At 43.0% G+C, this 24,554-nt stretch overlaps 1 protein-coding gene across 1 annotated transcript in view; it reads left to right on the top strand.

Annotated features, from left to right (window-relative positions):
* Window positions 1–24,554, top strand: part of PHKG2 (phosphorylase kinase catalytic subunit gamma 2) — a 133,073-nt gene that overhangs the window by 63,415 nt on the left and 45,104 nt on the right. The gene's annotated exons all lie outside the window — the stretch shown is intronic.

Raw genomic sequence — 24,554 nt, 5'->3', positions numbered from 1 at the left:
CCAATTGGCTAGCAGATTGCATTTCCTTCACTTACGCCCAGGCGGGGCTGGCTCTTGAGGGTCATGTCACGGCTCATAATGTTAGAGCCATGGCTGCGTCGGTAGCCCACTTGAAGTCAGCCTCCATTGAAGAAATTTGCAAAGCTGCGACGTGGTCATCTGTCCACACATTCACATCTCATTACTGCCTGCAGCAGGACACCCGACGCGATAGTCGGTTCGGGCAGTCAGTTCTTCAGAACCTGTTTGGGCTTTAGGATCCAACTCCACCCCCCGAGGGCCCTGTTTGTTCTGTTCCAGGCTGCACTCTCAGTTAGTTGGTAAATTTTTTAGGTCAATCTCATTAATGTCCTCGCCGTTGCGAGGCCCAATTGACCATGGTTCTTGTTTTGAGTGAGCCTGGGGGCTAGGGATACCCCATCAGTGAGAACAAGCAGCCTGCTTGTCCTCGGAGAAAGCGAATGCTACATACCTGTAGAAAGTATTCTCCGAGGACAGCAGGCTGATTGTTCTCACAAACCCGCCCGCCTCCCCTTTGGAGTTGAGTCTTCCCTTGAAGTGTTTTGTCTTGCTACATACTGGACTGGCCGGCTCGAGCCGGTTTCGGGCGGGAAGACGGCCGCGCATGCGCGGTGCGCATGGGCGCGCGAGGACTAGCAAAGGCCTTTGCTAGTAAACTTTCCGATGGAGGGGGCTGCCGAGGACGTCAACCCATCAGTGAGAACAATCAGCCTGCTGTCCTCGGAGAATACCTTCTACAGGTATGTAGCATTCGCTTTACTCTTTCAAAGATGGCCTGGGGTCATAAGAGTCCAGATACTGGGTCGTCTTAGTGTTTGTTTAAGTTGTAGTAGGGTTGGGGGAGGGGGTGATCTTCAATATAACTGTTATATTTGGACGGAAACTAGGGTAGTGAGGGTGGTGAGAGGTTTTTCATAAAACTTTAAAAAAGGGATCATGCATTACACAGTTTTTTGCAGTAAAATGTCTTTGCTTATTATTCTGTTATGCTTGCAAAGAGGGACTTTGAAAAAAAAAAAAAGATTGTGTTGGAGGCAAAAACACGTAGGAAAATTTGTTTTTGGTATACTAAAAGCAAGAAGCTGGCAAAAGAATCAGTTGGACTGCTAGATGATGAAGGGGGTAAAAGGGGCACTCAGGGAAGACAAAACCATAGCTGAGAGATTAAATGAATTCTTTGCTTAAGTCTTCACCGAGGAAGATTTGGGAGAGATGCCGGTGCCAGAAAAGATATTCAAAACTGGCGAGTCGGAGAAACTGAATGAAATCTCTATGTTAGCCACATTGAGCCTGCAAATAGGTGGGAAAATGTGGGATACAAATGTTATAAATAACCATGGAAGATGTAATGGTGCAGTTTGACAAATTGAAGAGTAGCAAAATGCCTGGACCAGATGGTATTCCTCCCAGAGCACTGATAGAATTGAAAAATGAATTTGCAGAACTATTGTTAGTAATATGTAATTTATCTTTAAAATCAATCATGTTACCAGAAGTTTGAAGGGTGGCCAGTGTTAACGCCGATTTTTAAAAAATGTTCCAGAGATGATCCAAGAAATTATAGACCAATGAGCCTGACATCGTTGCAGGATAAAATGGTAGAGACTTTTATAAAGAACAAAATTACAGAGCATATTCAAAAGCATGGATTAATGAGACAAAGCCAACATGGATTTAATGAAGGGAAATCTTGCCTCACCAATCTATTACATTTCTTTGAAGGGGTGAACGAATATGTGTCTAAAAGGAGAGCCGGTCGATATTGTTTATCTGGATTTTCAGATGACATTTGAGAAAGTACATTATAAAAGACTCCAGATGATCCGCCACAGAAAATGTTGTAAAGTGCTAAAGGAAGCAGGACACGATAACCTACACTCTGGTAGTTATAACACGTGGAGAGTTAGAGATAGCACCATGAAGTGAAAAGATGGTTCAAGAGAATAAAGGGGGAGGGGGTATAGTTTTGGGAAGGGCAATATTCCTTGCATATTGGAGAGTCAAGTGCAATATTAGCTCGGAGAGAAATCCTTTGAAGGAACATATTCAGAAGTCTCGCCTATAAATACGGTTGGGATATAAACAAGGCAATAATACACAGAGTGAAACACGAGACATAATTATTGGCGTATAATATAAAAGTTTATTGGTTATAGTTATGCAATTGACTTGTAATAGTACAGGAACACATTCATGAACATTTAAGAAGAAAAGAAGGAAGGAAAAGGGGTGAAAAGATTGGGGGGGGGGGGGGAATTGGATGATAGAAGTTTCAGGTTCATTAATATATGACAGAATTATTTATCAGATTTATATTGATTGATATGGAATTGTCTACCATGTGATCTCATCAATAACAATCGTTGAAACATTAAAAGTTAAACATAGAACATGGTAAAAAAAAAGGGGGGGGATAAAAGTTATAAAAAATTTGATGGCTGTACGTAATGCTGTATTTTTGAAATGTTGCTCCACTGAGCTCTGTAAAATTGCATTGATGCCGCTATGTTAAGGTGGATTTGTATTTTTTGACTTACCATCAATAAAAACCGTTGAAACATAAACATAAAAAGACTCCAGATGAAATTGGAGAGTCATGGGATAGGAGGTAGTGTCCTATTGTGGATTAAAAACTGGTTAAAAGATAGAAAACAGAGAGTAGGGTTCAGTGGTCAGTATTCTCAATGGAGAAGAGTAGATAGTGGGGTTCCCTAGGGGTGTGCTGGGACCGCTTCTTTTTAACATATTTATAAATAATCTAAAGATGGGAGTAACTAGTGAGGTAATTAAATTTGCTGAGAGCACAAAGTTATTCAAAGTTGTTAAATCGCAAGAGGATTGTGAAAAATTACAAGATAACCTTACAAGACTGGGATACTGGGCATCCAAATGGCAGATGGCGTTTAATGTGAGCAAGTGCAAAATGATGAATGTGGGAAAGAGGAACCCGAACTATAGCTATGTAATTCAAGGTTCCACATTGGGAATCACCGACCAGGAAAGGGATCTAGGTGTCGTTAATGAAATGTTGAAACCCTCTGTTCAGTGTGCAGCAGCGGCTAAGAAAGCAAATAGAATATTAGGTATTATTAGGTAAGGTGACCGCACCTTGAATATTTTGTGCAGTTCTCATCAAAACCCCTACACTGGCTACCAATCAAGGAACTTATCGCTTTCAAGATTTGTACCTTTGTTCACAGAATAATACATGGTCTAGCCCCGAGCTGTATGTCTGAACTAATCGACTTACCAATTAGAAACACAGTTGAATCAGCCAGAACATACTTAACTCTTCACTTCCCATGTTGTAAAAGCCTGAAGCATACATCAATATACGCGTCAAGTTTCTCTTACATATGCACACAGCTCTGGAATTCTCTACCAAAACGCCTGAAATCTACGAATAATCATCTAGAATTCCGAAAAAACCTAAAAACTCACCTGTTCAAGAAAGCATACCCCACAGTATCTGACATAAACACCGAATAATGAAATACGGCATTTTAATCAGGAAATGGACAGTTTTCAACCCCGACGCTTGATCACACCCTAACGTTTTGTCTGAATCACCCCAACCTATTTACTGATACTTCTTTACTGTACTTGCCACTGTAATAGTACCCCTATACTGTATTTGTTCACACCAGAGTCTGTAATCACCTCTCCGGAACTATGTAAGCCACTTTGAGCATCCTGATAAGTGGGAAAAGGTGGGATACAAATGTAATAAATAAATAAATCACTGCATGGTGGAATTAGAAAAGGTACAGAGAAGGGCGATGAAAATTATAAAGGGGATGGGATGACTTCCCTATGAGGAAAGGCTAAAGCGGCTAGGGCTGTTCAGTTTGGAGAAAACACAGCTGAGGGGAGATATGATAGAGGTCTATAAAATAATGAGTGAAATGGAATGTGTAGACGTGAATCAATTGTTTACTCTTTCCAAAAATACTAGGATTAGGGGGCATGCAACGAAGCTTCAAAGTAGTACATTTAAAATGAATCAGAGAAAATATTTCTTCATTCAAAGTGTAACTAAACTCTGGAATTCGTTGCCAGAGAATGTAGTAAAAGCCGTTAGCTTAGCAGGGTTTAAAAAAGGGTTGAAAAGTCTATAAGCCATTATTAAAATGGGCTTGGGGAAAATCCACTGCTTATTTCTAGGATAAGCAGCATAAAATGTATTGTACTGTTTTGGGATCTTGCCAAGTACTTGTGACTTGGATTGGCCACTGTGGAAACAGGATGCTGGGCTTGATGAGCCTTTGGTCTGTCCCAGTATGGCAATACTTACGTACTTATTAAGCCAATAACAATTGACACTGGAAAGCTGGACTTGAATTATTGGGGATAAAAATAAATTTATTAAACCTAGACGTTATGGGGAGCACTTAAAAAGAAATTAAGGGGAACCCAGAATAGATCCACATATGCTTGGATAACTCAGGAACCAGGGTTTCCAGGAGGGTGGGAAAATAGGGTGTTTTTCACATGATTTCAAAAGGGACTGATTCGTTTTAGGGATTTCCTGGACAATGGCTTACCGTATTTTTCGGACTATAAGACGCACTTTTTTCCCCAAAAATTTGGGAGGAAAATGGGGGGTGCGTCTTATAGTCCGAAGGTAGATTTGGCTGGCTGGCTGGCTGGCTGGCCGCCCGCCCGCCGAGTTCGGGATCGCCCTCCCCCCAGCCCTGTCACCACTTCTCCCTACTCACGTCACGCGATCTTCCCTGGTGGTCTAGTGACGTCGGGGCAGGAAAGAGCCCCCTCTTTCCTGCTCAGCGCGCTGCTCTCCATCCTCCTGTATGCAGCCTGACGGTCTCGGCAAGATTCAAAATGGCCGCCGAGACTTCAATTCTCGGCGGCCATTTTGAATCTCGCCGAGACTGTCAGGCTGCATACAGGAGGATGGAGAGCAGCGCGCTGGGCAGGAAAGAGGGGGCTCTTTCCTGCCCCGACGTCACTAGACCACCAGGGAAGATCGCGTGACGTGAGTAGGAAGAAATGGTGACAGGGCGATCCCGAACTCGGACAAGACGCACCGGAGCACCTAGGTTTTAGAGGAGGGAAAAAGGAAAATTTTTTTTTTCCTATTTCCCTCCTCTAAAACCTAGGTGCGTCTTATAGTCCGAAAAATATGGTAATTAAAAGCTTTGAGGTTCTCAGAAAAGATTATGATTTGCCTGAGACGGACTTATATGCATACCTCCAGGTGAAAGATTATATTGTGAAAGAAAAAGGGTTGAAGGAAGGCCCAGCTACAAGTGAAAAGTGTGAAAAGTTTGAAAACCTATTAGGGGGACATAGATCTGAGGGGGAAAGGGATTTCTAAGCTCTACGACTACATTAGGGGACAGGATTTTGTAAAATTATCATTTATGTTAGCCTGGGAACGGGACCTTGATACAGAGCTTAGTGAAGCAGAATGGAGGAGGGTCTGCCTCGAGGTTAAAAGAGCTTCCATATGTGTTCTAATAAAAGAGAATGCATACAAGATATTAAGTAGATGGTAATATACGCCAGATAACGTAAAAGCAATGTGCCCGAGCTCCTCGGATCATTGTTGGAGATGGGAGACGGGGAGGGGAACTTACTTTCATATATGGTGGGAATGCCCGGTATTGCAGGTATTCTGAGAAGAAGTAACAGGCTTATTAACCAAGGCGGTGGGTATGGCAGCGGCAAAAACGATTGTGCCTTTAAAATGGAAACAAACAAGGGGTCCCACGGGGAAAGACTGGGTACAGAAACTTAGGGTGGTAGTGGCAATGGAAAAGATGACGGATAGACGTAGAGGGAGATTCCGCCCTACTGCAGAAGAATGGATACATTTTGGAGGCAATCCTGGAAGGAAACTCAGAGAAAAGGGCTGGATAAACCAAAGAAGAATGGAGGAGGTGGGGAGTTCAGGGAGGGAGGGGGGGGGGTTAAGCAGGGTGGAAGAGGTTCCGGGGAGAAAATATGGTTTGTGGAAACTGTTAGACTATTTGTAGTTTGGAATGTTATTGGAGACAGTGGCTCCAGAATGTTGTTAAATTGGTTGATTAATAAAAATGTATAAATCAAAAAAAAATTATTAAACCTATTCAACAACTGTTTGCTTCACTGGCTTTAAATCCTTTAGTTTTATTATTTTCCTGTACTTCATTTAGTATGAAGTAGATGTGGTTGGTTTATTTGTACACTTTGTGCAGAACTGAGTACAAGTTCGAAGTATTAGGCCACAGCTATCATCCATAATCTGTAGAACTGTACATTGGTTACTGAAACAGAAGTTATTTACCTAAAGCTATACTATCTCTATCTATATAAATAAAATCCCCCTCAGACATTCTGAATCCCCCTCAGACGTTCTGAAGCTCACCTCTCTCCAACTGTGGCTCCTGACCTAGGCTATTCGGACTCCCGCACTCAGCCACGCCCATCTGCGCCCTAGGCCACGCCCCATCTGGACATAAAAAGCACTCTCAACGTTCCATTGACCACTGACGTCAATGAAGCCAGTTCGTTTCTTCGAAGCTCTGTAGCAGCAGATGTGGGCCCCGCCCTCGCGTCAAACGTAATGACGTTGAGGGCGGAGCACATTCAAGAAGCCAATCAGTAGCCGAAAGCAGGAAAGAGGCCAGGTTCACACTCTCGCACAGGACGAAGAGGGAGGGCAGCAACACGGCGAGCAAATGGCTGCGGCGAGTGTCCAATGTGCAGGAGGCGGGTGAGGGCTCGGGGTCAAGGACCACTGGCGACTCGGAAGCGGGGGGAGGGGGGAGGAAACAGCACTGCCTACGACTCCAGCGCAGCCGTCATCCCATTCACTGAAAACAAAAGAAGCAAACCTATGAAATGCTTCAGGACGTTTAATACACAGGAGTGGAAGTGACCCAAGCAACTGTACGGTAAGGAAGGAAGCCCATTGGTTAATCTCTGTTTCAACTCCCCCACGCAGCCGTCATTGCTATACACTCACAAAGCAAGCAAACCTAGGAGCTGCTGCTTCACATTGTCGTTTTTAAATTGAGGACAAAAGGAGAGGGGACACAGACAGACCCTGCAACTGGGAGGGGGGACCCTGCAACTGGGAAAAAGGGACGGGGGGAACCCCCCTGGAACTGGGAGGGAGGGGGGAATCCCCCCTGCAACTGCAACTGGGAGACAGACCGGGGGGGGGGGGGGGGGGGGAGAAGACCCTGGCACATACTCTCATTCTCACACACACACACTCGCACCCAGTCTCACTCTCCCTCTGTCACACACACACACACGCGCGCACATTCACTCTCTGTCACACACTCACTCTCTCAAACATACACACTCCGAGGAAAACTTTGCTAGCGCCCGTTTCATTTTTGTACGAAACGGGCCTTTTTTACTAGTTATATATAATGTTCTTCCATGCTGCATATTATGGTATCATGATAAATGTCAGCAGAATAAGAATATTTCTGTTATATGGTTGTTTTACAGTGCTGTTAAATGTTTTTATTTTTGATACTGTATCATAGCCCTATTACTAGGATTTAATTTGCTGTCTCCAAGTTTACCTTGTTGATTGTATTTATGCTTATTTTTGATCATTTTATTATTGTTATCCTGTTAACAAAATTGTAAGTTTTATGTCAAGCTGTAAACTGCAGTAGGTGAATTTCTTTGTAAACGTGACTAAGAAAACCCAATAAATAAATAAAATAATGCACAAGAAGTAAATCATTTTTTCCCATTGGAAAGAACACTAGAAAGCCAGTACCTAGGATGCACCCAGCTAGTTGTGTTTACATCCACAATGAATATGCATGAGATATATTTGTATGCATTGCGTCCATTGCATACAAATCTGCCTCGTGCATATTTATTGAGATACCCTAAAACCTGATTGGTTAAGAATATCCCTGGACTGGTTTGGACTGTTCTGTTAAAATGCCTAGAACAATTGAAGTACTTTCTGGTCATAGACAAAGACACAGAGATAAAAATCAAATTAATTTATAATAAGCCTGGTAGGGTGTTCACACAAGTCATATGTATTGACAGTTTTCAGGATCCCTCTTCATTACTACCTGTTTCTTGCTTTAGTATTGATGCAAGATCAGTTTGTAACAAAGCTGAGTTAATTAGGGATTGGGAAAAATCAACCTGGTTTAAATTTGATCATGGAGACATAGTTTATTCACAGGATGATCCCATCTTAGTGGAAATTTGTCCTTCAGGTCATAAAATGTTACTGTTAGATGGAGGAAAAAGAGGAGGGGGATTAGCAATAATATATAAAAAGAAATTAAATATTACTTTAACTCTTTCAGAGGAAAGAAATGGGAAATATTATCATGTGATATCTCAGATAGCTCCTTGAAGGAAAAGCTAGGTTGTATACTGTTATATCGTCCAGTACACTGGCAAGATAGTCAGTCTTCTCTCTCCGATTTTATTTCTGGAAACATACTGCTCAGTGGCGTAGCTAGGTGGGGGCCTGGGTCCCCCCAAATTCACTTTGGTCCCCAACCCCCGCCAGCTGAAGGCTTTGTCCAGTACTGGTCTGCGGCAGAGCCGCCACATTGCCTGCCTTGCTCTCTCTTTCCCTCACGTCAGGCACGCTCCTTTTAGTGAAATTGAGCATGCTCAGTTTCACTAAAAGGAGAGTGCTGGACGTGAGAGGAAGAGAGAGCAAGGCAGGCAATGTGGCGGCACTGGAGACCAGCGCTGGATGAAGTCTTCAGCTGGCAGGGGTTGGGGACCCCCGCCAGCCAAGGTATTTGCGGCAGTGGTTCTTCAGCTGGCGGGGGTTGGGGACCCCCACCAGCCAAGATGTACAGTGGCGGCAGTGGGCAGCGGTGGGGTGGCGACCAAAATGTACCCCTCCCCTCCCACACACACACCTTGAGCTCTGGCTTCCTTCCACCTAAGGTCTGGCTACGCCCGTGCTGTTTGAAAACTGTATAGTTCTTTCTGACCTGAATCTCCACTTGAAAGTGCAAAGTGATGCACATTGGGAAGAATAATTTGAATCATATTTATCTGTTGGTAGGGTCCACCTTAGGAGTCAACACTCAAGAAAAAGATCTAAGTGTCATTGAAGACAATACGCTAAACTCTTCTGCCCAGTGTGCAGCAGTGGCCAAAAAAGCAAACAGGATGCTAGGAATTGGAAAAGGATGCAAAATAAGACCAAGAATATTATAATGCCTCTGTATTGCTCCAAGGTGCGACCTCACCTTGAGTGTTGCGTTCAGTTCTGGTTGCCATATCTCAAAAAAGGTATAGCGGAATTAGAAAAGGTTCAAAGACGAGTGACCAAAATGATAAAGGGGGTGGAACTCCTCCCATATGAGGAAAGGCTAAAGAGGTTAGGGCTCTTCAGCTTGGAAATGAGATGGCTGAGGGGGGGATATGACTGAGGTCTATAAAATTCTGAGTGGTGTAGAACGGGTAGAAGTGAATCAATTTTTCACACTTTCAAAAAATACAATGACCAGGGGACACTCAATGAAATTACATGGAAATACTTTTAAGTTTCAACGGTTTTTATTGATGACAAGTCAAAAAGTACAAATCCACATTAACATGGCAGTGTCAATGCAATTTTACAGAACTCAGTGGAGCAACACTTCAAAAATACAGCATTACGTACAGCCATCAAATTTTTATAACTCTTATCCCCCTCCCCCCCCCACCTGTGTTCTATGTTTAACTTTTTTAGTAAATTCAACCTTATAGCTTTACTGTGAACATTACTATATTGATCATCAGTCAACCACCTAACCCGTAATTGTTGTCTTACCAGCCCTCCCCTGCTCTGAGATCTCATTTCTCCCCTTCCATATCCCACAGAGTCTGGACTCTTATGACCTCATGGGCCGTTGGCCAAGAAATGCAGGTGAAGGTTCAATCGAGCAATTTGGTGATCTCCCTACTAACCATACAACTTACTTAATATACTTCTCTCCATCCCTCCCTGGGCCTTCCCTATTACTCCAACTTATCCATTTGATCCTTCCACATATCTAGTTAAATTCTGATCCTTTACCCTGCCCATCTTCCATTTATCCATCCCCGCCCCCCCATCCACCCTCAAGTTGTCAGTGTTTAAAGACATCCCTAACTGGTGTAACAACATACGCACCACAAAACAAACAAACATCAACAAAAAAAAAAGGAAATGAAAGGGGGGGGGGGGGGCTTCCTCCATCCCTCAAAGTATATGGAGTGTCCTATACAGTCTGGATATCACATCAGAGCGTCTCTGCCTGATCCTTACAACTATTGTCCAGTATTGAGTAACATACTTCTTGCTCTATGTGGGAGGGAGTCAATGGATACATCCCATACTCCCTGAAATAACTTCCACCTCTTAGGTGTGCGCTTTGCTTACCGATGTTCAAAAATCATCAAAGTGTGCAGCCTATTTCTCCATGCCCAAAAGGACGGTAGTTCATCCCCTACCCCCAGAATCACTTTTTTCCCCAAGATCCCTGCCTTCCTCAACAACAATGTATGTGTTCTGGCTGTTAAATGGTATACTTCATAATAGTCTAGCAATATGGCCTTTGGAGAAAGTGGTATTACACAGCCTGTTAGTTTCTGCAGATACCCAAACACTGCCTTCCAGAAATTCTGAGTTTGAGGGCATTCCCATAATGAATGAAAAAAATGAGTTTATTCCTTGCTTGCATTTTTGGCATATCAGTGAATCTAATGCCCCTATTTTAAATAATCTTTCCTGCGTAAAGTACGCTCTGTGGATTACACGAAACTGACATTCTCTGGGCCACATTAACTGAGATTTCAGGGATTCTCTTTATTAACTTTAATGGGTCTAGCCTTATACCCAATTCAGGGGTCCATCGAGCAACCAGGTCTACAAACGGTCTCCCCTGGGAGCACTTCTGTACAGCCTCATGGAGCCCCGATATTAAAAGGCTCCCTTCCCTAAATTGTTCAAAGAACCCCTGTATCTTGTTTCCCAGTGACGGGGTCAGGGCCTCTCTTTCCAATGATGCTATATAATGACTTAATTGCATATAGGCCGTCAAGTCCCTACATTCTATCTTCCCAGCTCCCCGGAGAACCTCCCATGTGTGCATCCTACCATTTTCATCTAATACATGTAATAATGTGAGCCCATTGGCTGGCCATCTAATAAAACTCGCATTGTCATTCCCCGGGTCAAAAGACAAATTTCCTTGAATCAGGAGATGGTCAGACACATCTTTCCTCCCTCCCAACAGTAGAATCAAAAATGTCCATGTCTGTCTCATCGCTCTCAACAACCTACTCTGTCTCAACTCTCTCGGAATAGGGAGTGGATATGCCACGGGGAATAATATCCTGCTTTGTACCCTCTAGTGGTATATCTATCCTTTTCCAATATCCAGTCCCCCAGGTGTCTGAGTAAACAGGCATAATTATACATAGCTAAGTCTGAGATGCCCGCTCCTCCATACTTCCATGCCCCCACTAGGTATTTGAACTGCAGTCTTGGTTTTTTCCCCGCCCAACAGAAATGAGATATCATTCTCTGTAGACTTTTAAAATCTCTCCTCAATACCTCAAAAGGCAATAGCTGTATTATATAGAACCATTTCGGAAACAATACCATGTTAAATAGTTGAATTCGTCCATGCAGCAAAAGAGGCAAATTTTGCCAGTGGGCTAGTGTTTTTTTACAATGATCCAATAAGTAATCCATATTGATTCTATACAAGCTTGTCGTGCTACGGGATAACCGTATTCTCAAGTATTTAAAGGATAATTCCCATTTTACTGGGAAGGTTCCCACCCATCCGGCCTGCACTGCATGTTCTGTAGGCATTGCTATAGTTTTATCGAGGTTCAATGCGAACCCTGAGTAATCCCCATATTCTTCTAGGCATTCCATTAGTGTGGGGAAGGACTTCAGGGGGTCCACTAGATGCACTAATAAGTCATCTGCAAACGCTGAGATTTTAGTTTAAAACAATTTTTATTGATGACATTTCCAAACATACAAATCCAACAATGTGAATAATATGAACAATTTTTGTGTGATTTAGACTAACATCGTCATCAATTTTTCAAACTTTTGTATGCAATCTGAGAATAAAGTTATCAAAAACAGCATCCATTAGTTCCCAATGCAATATAACATCATATCACATCCCTTAACAAATCTACAGAACATTATTGGAGAATCTCATCATGAATTAAGATGCCCCCCTCCCCTCCCTTCCTCAGCCATAATCCCATTCAGCTTATTGTAGGCTTTCCCTCCCCCCCCTTCCCCCCCCCCCTTTTTTCCCCCCCTTGAAGCATCAGTTCCTTGGTCACAGGGATGTAAGGCCACCTTTTTATGTTACAGAGTTTATCATGTAGGAATGCGAGGGTCCCCCAACTTGTTAATAATATTGCTACGGGCGTGGGGCGCAAGGGCTTGTATATAATTTTTCCAAGTAAGATATAATTCTTTTTGTCTTTTGAATCGCAAAGCGACAGCTCGGACCTCCATCAACAATAAAGCATGAAATCTATTACGCCATTGCCAGTATGTCAGAGGCTCCTGTGTAACCCAGTTGACCAGTATGCATTTTTTCCCCACTAAGCAGGCCTTATATACCAACAAATTATGGTGGACAGCACCAGCCCCAAATATGTCGTCCATCCCCAGTAGGGCTTGTTCCGGTTTCAGCGAAATGCTCTTATGTTCCAAGTATCCTAAAAAATTAAATATTTTAGTCCAGAACTGCTGGACTTCCCGGCACTCCCACAAAGCATGGTAATATGTGCAGGGCGCATTTCCACATCTCCCACAAGTTGGTTCTCCCACCCCTCCCATTTTAAAAAGCCGTGATTTGGATGTATAGGTCCTAAAAATCACCCTTCCTTGACATTCTCTTAATTCTGCGCTATCTATTCGTCTAGGGATCTGTCGTAAACAACTCAGCAACATATGCAATGTCACCTCCCTTCCAAGGTCTGCTGACCATTTCAGTAGAAGATGGCTCATAGTTTGATGTGCCTTGTGTTGTAAAAGCCTTTTGTGAAGGAGTGAGATTGATACTGCCTCCCCAGTAGGCATTTCATATAGTTGATCTATTTTATTGGGCACATCCGCAATAAGAAACTGTTTGGGAATCTCTGCCACATAGTGAGATATCTGTTGATGTGCGAAAGCATCCATCCACGAGATTTCACCTATCCCCAATGACTCCACCCCTTTCAGCCTACCTGTAGAGTCTACCAGGTCTTGTATAATTTTAAGCCCTTTTTGCTTCCAAATTTTAAATCTAATATTATCCATTCCTGGAAGGAAGTCTCCATTCCCTACTATAGGTAATAATCCACTCTGATGTGCATCAAACTCCCATTGGCGGCTCAATTCTCTCCACACCAATCTAAGTGGTCTAACCAACAGACTGCTCTTTATATGTTTTGGCAGTGAGGACTGTTTAGCCTGCAGCACATAATGTAAATGCAGCGGGTTAACCCACCTCTGCTCCACTGCTCGCGGTGTGTGATAAGATGTTTCCTTGATCCAGTCCCCCACATGTCTCAACAAGCATGCTCTGTTGTATCGCAATAGATTCAATACCCCCACTCCTCCTTTTTCCCAAGGATCTAACATAGTTTGCCAATTTATCTGCGGCCGTTTATGATTCCAAAAAAACTTTGAGAGCATGCTCATCAATTTCCTCCAATCTTTTTTTAATAGAAATAGTGGTAAGACCTGAAAGCAATACAGCCACTTCGGGAAGAGTATCATATTAAATAAAGATATGCGGCCTATCAAGGATAGCGGTAAGTTAGTCCATCTTTCCAACAGACGCTTTGTAAACTCAAACAATTTAGCTATATTCATCTGGTATAGTTTGGAAGGATCCCCCGGCAGTTGAATCCCTAAATATGTAAATGAATTGTGTGCGCGTTTTAGTGGGCATGCAAACTGAGACCACTCTGTTTCTGTCATATTTATCAATTGAATCTCAGATTTGTCCAGATTAAGGCCAAACCCTGAAAAGTCACCAAATTCTTTCAAAGTCTCTAAGACCACTGGTAAGGATATATTAGGTTGTGTGAGAATAACTAACAAATCATCCGCAAAAGCAGATATCTTAAAATGCTCGAGTCCTATGTGTACCCCCTGTATCTCTGGTGATTCCAAAATATCCTGAATTAAAGGGTCTATCACCAACACGAACAGAAGTGGAGACAAAGGGCACCCCTGTCTAGTGCCTCTAGCTATCTCAAATCGTCCAGATATCAGTCCATTTGTCATCACCTCCGCCATAGGGCCATTATACAACGATTTAATGGCCTTCCCAAAAAAGCCATTGATCCCATATGCTTCCAATACTCCAAACATAAAGTCCCACCGCACTCGATCGAATGCTTTATGTGCATCAAAACTGATCAGTATGGCCGGGTCTTTGCTCAATGTTATGTGTTCCAACGCTAACAAAATTTTTCTCAGATTTTTTGTTACTGAGCGGTCTCGCACAAACCCCACCTGTGGATCTAACACCAAGTGGGGCAAAAATCTAGCTAGTCTATTTGACAGAATCTTAGCAAACAATTTAGCTTCATAAGCTATTAAAGAGATAGGTCGATAAGATTCTGTTTGAGTTGGATCTCTGCCCGGCTTCAATAACACAATTATTTGCGCCGTTTTCAGCGAGTTGGGGAGTTCGCCTCTTTCTACATATTTGTTAAAGACCTTAGTTACACATATCCCAATATCTTCAATTAAAATTTTGTATACCTCTGAGGTGAAACCATCCACTCCTGGCGACTTATATAGTGGACTATCCCGTATACACCACTGGACTTCCTCCTCCGTTATGGCTGCATTTAAAATATCTTGTTGGTGGCTTTTGAGCTGTGGGAGTGCCTGTCCCCCTAGATATGAATTCGCCTCCAGTCCCTCATCCTCTGGTTGAGAATACAAGTGGGTGTAAAATTCTTCAAATACTCTATTGATGTCCTCATTAGTATGAAATCTAGTACCTTTCTTATCTTGAATTTGTGTTACCCATCTCCGCCCCCCCACCTGACAAACCAATCTCGCTAAAAGTTTTCCTTGCTTGTTAGCATGTTGGTACAACTGGTATTTATAATACATCAAAGACTTTTGTGTGTGTGAGTGAATCAATTGGTTGAGTTCTACCTGTGTCAGCAGCAATAGTTTCTTATGGGCATGGGATTGTGTTCTACCATATAGTTGTCGAAGCATTCGCACCCTTTTCTCTAATCGTCTCAACTCGGCTTCTCTCATTCTCTTTTTGTGGGAGGAGTATGATATTATATGCCCCCTCAGTACGGCTTTGGCTGCTTCCCAAAAAAGAATTGGGTCTAATTCATAGCTTCCTCTATTAAATTCCCCATACTCCCTCCATCTTTCTTTCAGAAATATATGGAATTGGGAATCATAATATAAGGCTCTTGGGAACCTCCAATAATATGGGCCTTTTGGTTCAGCTTCCCATTTCAAGGTTACCGATATCATTGCATGGTCAGACACCAGGGTGGGACCGATCTCTGCCTTCTCCAGTAGATTCGCCGTGCGTTGTGATATTAGCAGATAATCTATTCGTGACTGAGTGCCATGGGCTCTTGATAAATGGGTATAATCACGATCCCCTGGATGTAGTAGGCGCCAGGAGTCCAACAGCTCCAGCTCCGAACACACCCACGGTACTCCCCTGGAGTAATTCACCGGTCTTATCCGGGAGGGGCCAGTGCTATCCACCAGGGGATCAAATACTTGGTTGAAATCTCCTCCAATTATTATCGGCATCTGGTCAAAGCTTTGTACATGTTTTAGGAGCGTCTGAAAATATTTTTTGTCATACTGGTTTGGAGCGTATATATTAACCAGTAACAATGGCCTATTGTTTAATGTAATATGTTGAATAATATATCTACCTTGGGAGTCCTGAATCTTTCTGTGCTTCACGCACTGTACCCCTTTCCTAAATAAGATGACTACTCCCGCTTTTTTGTTTGAAGTTGGGCTATCAACTAGATCCCCCACCCACCAGCGGCACAGTTTTTTATGTTCATCTGCATTCAAATGCGTTTCTTGCAACATGACTATCTGTGCCTTGTGTCTATTCAACGTTTGCAGTATCTTTGATCGTTTAATGGGTGATGATATTCCCCCCACATTCCATGATAGTATCTTAACCATAATTGGTTTTATGAAAGCTCAGTATGTTAACTCTCATTAAACACAACTTTCCTGGTAGGCGGGAGCATCCCAGCTTGTCCCCGCCCCCTGCTATTAGGTGGCTCCCTCCAATCCCCGTGATCCTATCCATATCTTCCCAATGTAACCCTCTGTATTGACCTTTCAGCTTACCCCTCCCTCCTTGTTCCTGGTCCCAATCCCTCCTTCCTCCCTCCCCCCCCCCCCCCGAAAGCCCCCTCTTTCCCTGTCCTGGACCCATTCCCTCCATGTAGTTCTTGTAGAACCGGTCACGTATAGGTACCCCACCCCCTCCCTTACTAGTGTGATTATAGGCCCCGATTATGACTATATTCTCAGCTATATTACCACTCTTATTGCAATGTACCTTGTACAGCAGTCGGATAATACAAGACAAGAATGTTGAGCTATTAGTGAGACAGAGCCTTCTATTAGGCCGTCTGTAGTTTAGAGTCTCAAGTCGCCACCTCTTAAGTCTCATGTCGCGAATATTCCATCCGTCCAATTTCTTCATCTTCAGCAGGCTATTATTAGTCAGCCGTTATTCTCACATTTTCTGAAACTCTCCTGCATCCCATCAGCGTTTTCAACGTATGTCGAATCTTCCATTTATCTTTATAGCTCATTCCGCTTTTCATTTTTTATAAGGTCCCTTTATTGATATACAGTCTTGTTAGCCACCTTTTCCAGTCATGGTGCCAGCTGCCATGTGCTATTTCATTTTGTTGCTTTGCTTGGCAGCGTTTTCAGATAGTCTTTGGCTTTCTCCACTGTCTCATAAGTGTGTTCCTCGCCATCATAAAGAATCCGTAGTTTGGCTGGATATATCAAAAAGAACTTAATTTTGCGTTCATATAACTCCGCACATACTGGGGCAAAAGCCCGCCTCGCCGTCGCCACACTGATTGAATAGTCCTGGAAACATAAAATTTTTCTACCTTCATATTGCAGTGGTTGACCTGCTCGAATAGCTCTCAGAATCGCCTGCTTGTGGCCATATTGTAAAAGTTTCATAATTACCACTCTGGGTTTGTCACTTGATTGTCTGCGAGGCCCCAATCTGTGCGCCCGCTCAATTCGCAGTGGATCCTGTAAGTTGTTTAATCTTAGCGTCTCCATGAGCCAGCGTTCCAGAAAGCCCACCAGTTCTGCATCTTTTAAATTTTCCGGTAACCCAACAAGTCTTAAGTTGTTCCTCCTTGCTTGATTTTCTAAATCGTCTAACTTGTGCTCTAGGTCTTGCACCTTCTTTTGAAGCTCCGCTCTATGCTCCTCAGGCTCCTGCATGCGATCTTCAATGTCGCTGATTCGCTGCTGCATGTGGTCGAGATCTAGATTAAATCCATCTAATCGTTCGTGGGCAGCTTCCGCTCGGTCGTATAAAGCCTGCAGCTTTTTATCTAAAGCTGCTTCCACTGCCGCCGTAACCTCCGCGGTGATCTCAGCGGTCCACGCGGAGCACACCGAGGAGTCCGCCATGTTGGGATCTAGGGCCTTACCCTTTTCCTTCTCTTTCTTTTGAATTCTTGAGGCCATTCCACAACAAGATGTCGAGTGAAAGGTCTTGTCTCGTGCTCTCTCCTCTCTGATGTATTACAAGAGGTATGCTCTGTATTTAACTCGTTTCGGGTGCCGATTTTGCTGATAAATATTCAAGGAAGTGTGGGAGCTCCGCTTTTCAGCGACCGCTCTCCACCATGGTACCACGTCGCAAACGCTGAGATTTTAAAGACATGTCTCCCTATTTCTACTCCTCGTATCTCCCCATTACTCATGATTTCCCTAATTAGAGGATCCACCGTTAATATAAAAAGCATAGGGGAAAGCGGACACCCCTGTCTAGTCCCACGGTGTATGTCGAATTCGGGAGAAAGCACTCCATTGACCAGCACCCTAGCCTTGGGGGATGTATACACTTGTAAAGCCTCTAAAAAATACCACGAAAACCCATATCTCCGTAACACCGTAAACAAAAAATCCCAATATATGTGGTCAAATGCTTTTTCAGCATCAAAACTGACCAGTAGGGATGGTATTTTTGCTGTTTCTACATATTCCATAGAAAGCAAGAGCCGTCGCATATTGTGTGCTACTGTGCGCCCCGCCACAAACCCCACCTGGTGCTCACTGACCAATCCGGGTATCACTTTAGCCAATCTATTTGCCAGTATCTTTGCAAAGAGTTTCAGTTCCACATTCAACAACGAGATTGGTCTATATGAAGATGTTTGTTCCGGATTCCACCCTGGCTTCAGCGTTAACACTATCTGTGCCAACCGAAGCGATTGCGGCACCTCTCCATCTATTATAAACTGCGAAAAATATGCTTCTAATGTCAGTAGAATGGAAGGAGATAACAATTTGTAGAACTCTGCCCTAAAACCGTCAGGACCCGGGGCTTTATATAGCACGCTTTGTTTAACGGCTAACTCCACCTCCTCTAGCATTATTTCCCTATTCAGCTTATTAACTTCCCTTTCACTCAAAGTTGGCAATTGCAGGTTATCTAAATACATATTCCCTTGCATGGGGTCATTAGGTGGCCTTCTGGCAATATTTGCTAAACATTTCCGCTATGTCTCTATCTGTGCGCACGAGCCCTCCGCCCTCCCTCTCCTCTTGAGTAATAATTCTGGAGCCTCTCGCTTGCTGTATCAGACGTGATAGCATCTTCCCATCTTTATTACCATGTAGAAATAATTGATATTGATAGTATTTGACTGATTTTATTGCTCTCTCATGGAGAAGCTCATTTAAACTAGTCTGAAGCGCCAGCAACAATGTACGTCTCTGGGACATAGGATATTTCCCGTATTGGATTCTTGCGTTACTCACTTGTTTTTCTAAACGTATAATTTCCCTATCTCTTGTTTTCTTTTGGAAGGAGGAGTATGCTATTATTTCGCCTCGCAATACGGCTTTGGCCGCTTCCCAAAATAATATCGGTTGTTGCTTAAATTCTTCATTATAATGCTGATATTCTTCCCATTTTTTCAAGAGATGGTCTCTAAACAAAGGGTCTGTATATAATCTCTGGGGGAATCGCCACATATATTGCTGATCCCTCCTTACCACATATTCTAGTATATGCCATATGAATGTGTGATCTGATAACCCGTATGTTCCAATTCCAGCCTCTCCTACTTTTGAGAATAGCTCCCTAGACAGCAACCAGCAATCTATTCTAGATTGTGTTCCATGCGCTCCGGAAAGATGGGTATAATCCCTTTCAGTGGGATGTAATGTTCTCCATCAGTTCCAATCTGGAGCATAGCCTTTTAATGCCTTTATCCGGATTATTATCTTCCTTTACTGTCGCTCTAGATTTATCTTGAGATGGCTCATGCACCATGTTAAAATCCCCTCCCATCACTAAGGGCAGATCTCCTAAAATGGTAAGCTTCTTTATTAATCCCCTCACCCACTTCTGATTATATACATTGGGTCTGTATATATTGCATAGTAATAAAGGTGTTTTGTTAAGCAGCACTTTAAGAATGAGAAATCTACTTTGTGGGTCTTTCCATGTCTGTTGTATCACTATGTCTAACCCCCAGCAAGACCATCAACCCCGCTTTGCTTCCCACTGCAGGTACCTCCACTATCTGACCCACCCACCAGCAGCCAAATTTATGATGTTCTGCTGTCAATAGGAGGGTCTCCTGCAGAAATGCAATGTCTGCCCCATGTCTATTCAAGTCTCTCATTATTTTCTTTCTTTTGATCGGCGAGGACACTCCATTGACGTTCCAGGATATAAATTTAATCAACTTCATGTTATCTTACCCACTTTGAGTTTATCCCCGGTTCCTATTGTTGTAGCCGTTTGAGAGCTGTCCCAGCCATCAGCCCCCCAACTCAACACTCTCCCTCCTCCCTAATTCCTCCATGCGAAACTCCCCTCTCCCCCCTCCCCCCACAAAGGAAAACAATGAAACAAACAACACTGACAACATCATCCTGATGTCCATAACGACTCACCCCTCCCCCTTCTCTCTCCTGCCCTCCCCTTTCTGCAGTCCAGCTTTTTGTTGGTGTGCTCCCTTCCTTCCCTCCCTTTCTTCCCCGTCCCATCCATCACTGTCGGTGGGCTAAGGTCCGTGTGGCGGTTCTCCCGGTCCCTCTCCCTCCCCCTCCCCCCAACATTAACAGCTTACCCATACGATGGTCCATTCTTAACATAACTTAGGCCTTCCATCCTTATTATCTATACAGACTTCTACAATAACCATATGCATTCTATATAGGGCACAGTATTCATCACTTTTGCATAACCGGCTCCAACATGCAAATACCTTTCCATACCCCGCTCCCCACCCTTACAATGCTATCGCTTTGTATCTCTCAGTCATGCATTCCATCCATTCATTTTCCCACCCTCTCTCCCCTCCCCTTAAACAACTCATTCTTCATCTTCTCCATAGCCTCACGCATTCAATCTCTCATATCCTTTTCACTTGCCCCATATGTGGTCTGTGCCAATGTCTGTAGTCTATCATTTAAGCAGAAAATAGTTTTGCAGTGTAGCGCTTTCCTCTGTTGTTCCACCTATTGCAGCCGGTTTTAATGCAGCCTCAGGAATCATATCTCCACTCCCCCCACTGGGTTAGACTTCTCCAGTGTTTTTCTTTATCTGTCTTCCGTATCTCTATTTCAGCACTTGGCGCTTCTCTCAGTCAATCAGGTCCCAATCTTTGATTATCTCCTGCCAGGTTAACAGCCCGAACATGTAGGCGACCCCTGTAACAGCACCCTCGCGGATTCCGGAGTGTCAAAAAATTGTGCTTTGCCGTCCAGGAATACCTTCAGTCGGACTGGATATAGAAGCGCAAATTGTATGTGGCGTTGATGGAGCTCCGTGCAAATTGGTGCATACGCTTTCTGCATACCGGATACTCTTGCTGAGAAGTCCTGAAAACACAGGATGGTTTTATTGTCATACTTTAACGGTCCTTTCGCCCGTAACGCCCGTAAAATTTCCAATTTATGGGCATAGTTTAAGATTTTACATATGACCACCCGCGGGTGTTCTTCTGCTGGCCTGCGGGGTCTGAGACGGTGTGCACGTTCAATTCTGAGGGGTCCTGTACGTTGTTGCAGCCCTAAGGCGGATGTCAGCCACTTTTCCAGCATGCTTCCAAGCTCAGCCTCCGGGATAGACTCGGGCAGTCCCACCAGCTGTAAATTTCCCCTCCGTGAACGATTCTCCAGCTCATCTGCTTTCTCCTCTAGGGCTTTCACCTTGCCTTGTAATATCTCCATCAGGCCTTCCAACTGCTTCATTTTATCTTCCAGGTCAGAGACACACTGCGTACATGCTGAAAATTCTCCCTTTAGCGCTTCCACATTTCCATCAACATCTAGTTTCGTAGATAGGTTTTGTAATTTTTTGTCCAGGGAGGCATCTATAGCATGGGTGACCTCTGTAACAATCTCGGCCACCCACGCGGAGCTCACCGAGGACGGGCCTTCACCATTGCCAGCCACCATCTTGGATTTGCTTCGTGTGGTCATCTGAGCGGGTATTAACTTCCCAGATCCACTAACGCGCTCCCTAGATGCTCCCCCGCCTTTTCTGGTATTTGGGTATATTCAACAATCGCGGTAGAAGGCAAGTTTGGAGATCGGGATCGGGAGCTTCCCCCACCGACGTCTGCTCTCTTAGCACGACATCACGTGACCCACATGGAAATACTTTTAAAACAAATAGGAGGAAATATTTTTTTTTTCACTCAAAGAATAGTTAAGCTCTGGAACTCATTGCCGGAGGATGTGGTAATGGTGGTTAGCATATATTGGTTTAAAAAAAAGGTTTGGACAAGTTCCTGGAGGAAAAGTCCATAGTCTGTTATTGAGATGAACTTAGGGGAAGCCACAGTTTGCCCCGGGATTGGTAGCAAGGAATGTCGCTGCTAATAGGTTTTCTGCCAGGTACTTGTGACCTGGACTGGCCATAGTAGGAAGCAGGATACTGGCCTAGATGAACCATTGGTCTGACCCAGTATGGCTATTTTTATATTCTTACAGGCTACTACTACGCATGAGAAGTCTTCAGCTTGATTTTTTTTTTGTTTGCTAATGCTATACATTTTCCTAGTGAGTTATCCTTTACAGATATAATTTAGAAACCTGTCCTTTGGTCAGATCAGTATTTAATAGAATTCGCACTAAACTGGAAAACTGTCGAAACCTATAATAACAAATTTAGGTAGAAGTTATTTTACTTGAGGAAAAATTGACCAAGACCAGTTTTTATCTAAACTTTTTCTACTTCTGCAGGACATCATTGAAGATCCACAGTTGATGATGCAGGAATGGATAGAAAAAGCAAAAAAAAAAAAAAAAATTCTTGATATAGCTCCTCTAGAGAAATAAAATACTAGCCAAAAAGTTAAGTTATTTTGGTATAATGATCCTTATACACTATTAAAAAAGACTGCAGAAGATTAAGAACTAAATGGAGGAAATCTATTAATATATATAAACAACAACTGATAACTACTAGGAAAGCTGTTTATGCCTCATTGATAGGTGCACATCAATTCCAAAAAAAACTATTTGAGTCGATAATCAAAGCAATCGGCCAGGAATGGCTCCTGGCCAGTTAAGTCACCTGTTTGGCCATTTTCAGCAGCACCTAACCAGGTAGGCACTAACTGGACATCTCAAAACTGGCTATTTTGGGGGTGTTATAGGGTGGACTCAGCACTTGGCCAGTTAAGTGCGATACTCAGCACTTAACCGGCCAAGGTAACCGCAGAAACAGGACTGCATAAAAGTACGTCCTGTCTTTATGTGGTGCTTCATAGCCAACTACGTGCTGAATATCGCACTTATGCTTTAGCCAGCTCTGCAAACCCAGAAATTCAATACTGAAGCGTGGGCATTGCCTGGCATCAAATTTCCAGGCATAACACTGGTGGCAGTCAGGAAAAAACTGAGCGCTGCCGGCTGAATATTGACTCCTTAGAGTTTAAAGTTTTTCCCACATTACAGACATCACTTTACCAACAACAGATAAGTTAGCTACTGACATTATTTTACTAAAAACAGACAAGTTAGCTACTCACTTTAAAAACAAAACTATTAATATGTCTCAAATAGTCTTTGATTAATGATAAAATGGGGTGATATTCCAGTGAATAGATCATGGAAACATTTTCTTCCAATTCAGTTGGAAGATTTTCAGTTAAGTTCTCATCTTCTCATTGTGAACTTGATTCTTGTCCTTTGCACATGTTACCTAACCTTCCACACTCAGAACCATCAAATTATTAGATTTAGATTTATTATTTATAACCCGCCCTTATCCAGGCTAGTTATAGTCCAATTATAAATATTCCATTATTTTATGATAATTCAGGAAGCAATAGTAGCTGCTAGCTAAACAGTTATCAGATTACTTAGAACTCTTGATTAAACACAAACTGGATTTAGACAGGGTTAGAACACTGAGACTCTCTTAGGAACTTTAATTACAGATGTTTGAAATCTTAAATAAGGGTCATCAGGCAATACTGTTGCAATTTGATCTTCCTAATGCTTTCAAATTGGTGGATCATATTTTGCTTCTGAAATTTCTAGATAATATAGGACTCAGGTAAGGTTTTGAACTGGTTTAAAGATTCTTTGTTTTAGAGTAAGATTCTTAGATAAATTGTCTTTATAGAATACTAGCTTAAGTCATTTTCATGTCTAACTTTAGGTGTAAGTATTTATGTCTGTCAAAGGCTGCAGGTACAGAAATGTAAGTATTCTATAACTCTGTGCCTAAATCCTTGGGAACGCCCATGACCCGCCTGTGCTTCTCCCTTGGCCAAGCCCCCTTTGGAGTTGCACACAAAATGAATTAGACGCAGAGGCTATAGAATAGGGGCGCAGAGCCAATTAGCGCTTGTTAAGGTCAATTACTGATATCACCAGTTTAGCTAATTACTTTATGTGCTATCTGCCTGATTTTGGAAGACCCGTACAGAATTTGGGAGATAGCGCAGTAAGAGTCTGGAGTTGGTGGTGGACGAGAAAGGTACAGTTAAGTGGCTTACCAGGTAAACAGTGTTCCTAGGGACGGGTTAGGAAGTGATAAGAGGAGAGATACTAAGGAGCTGTGGAATGAATGCCTTTGTAAATCAGTAAAAGGAGTTTGAACTTTGTAAGGAAATAGGTAGGGAGCCAGTGAAGTGACTTGAAAGAGAAGTTTTATGTGAGTGCAGCGATACTGGCAACACATAATCCTTATCTATTATGGGTATCCTGAAAATTAAACTGTTTTTTAAATGTCTTGTCTGCTTTTTCTGTGGAATTCACCTTGGATCATATTTTGTTTTAAATAACAGTTGTGAGCACCACCTTGTTCAGAGAT

The sequence above is a fragment of the Microcaecilia unicolor genome, chromosome 7 (genome assembly GCF_901765095.1).
Source record: "Microcaecilia unicolor chromosome 7, aMicUni1.1, whole genome shotgun sequence".
In the NCBI taxonomy this organism is placed as follows: Eukaryota; Metazoa; Chordata; class Amphibia; order Gymnophiona; family Siphonopidae; genus Microcaecilia; species Microcaecilia unicolor.
This window is presented reverse-complemented; position numbering and strand designations above follow the sequence as displayed.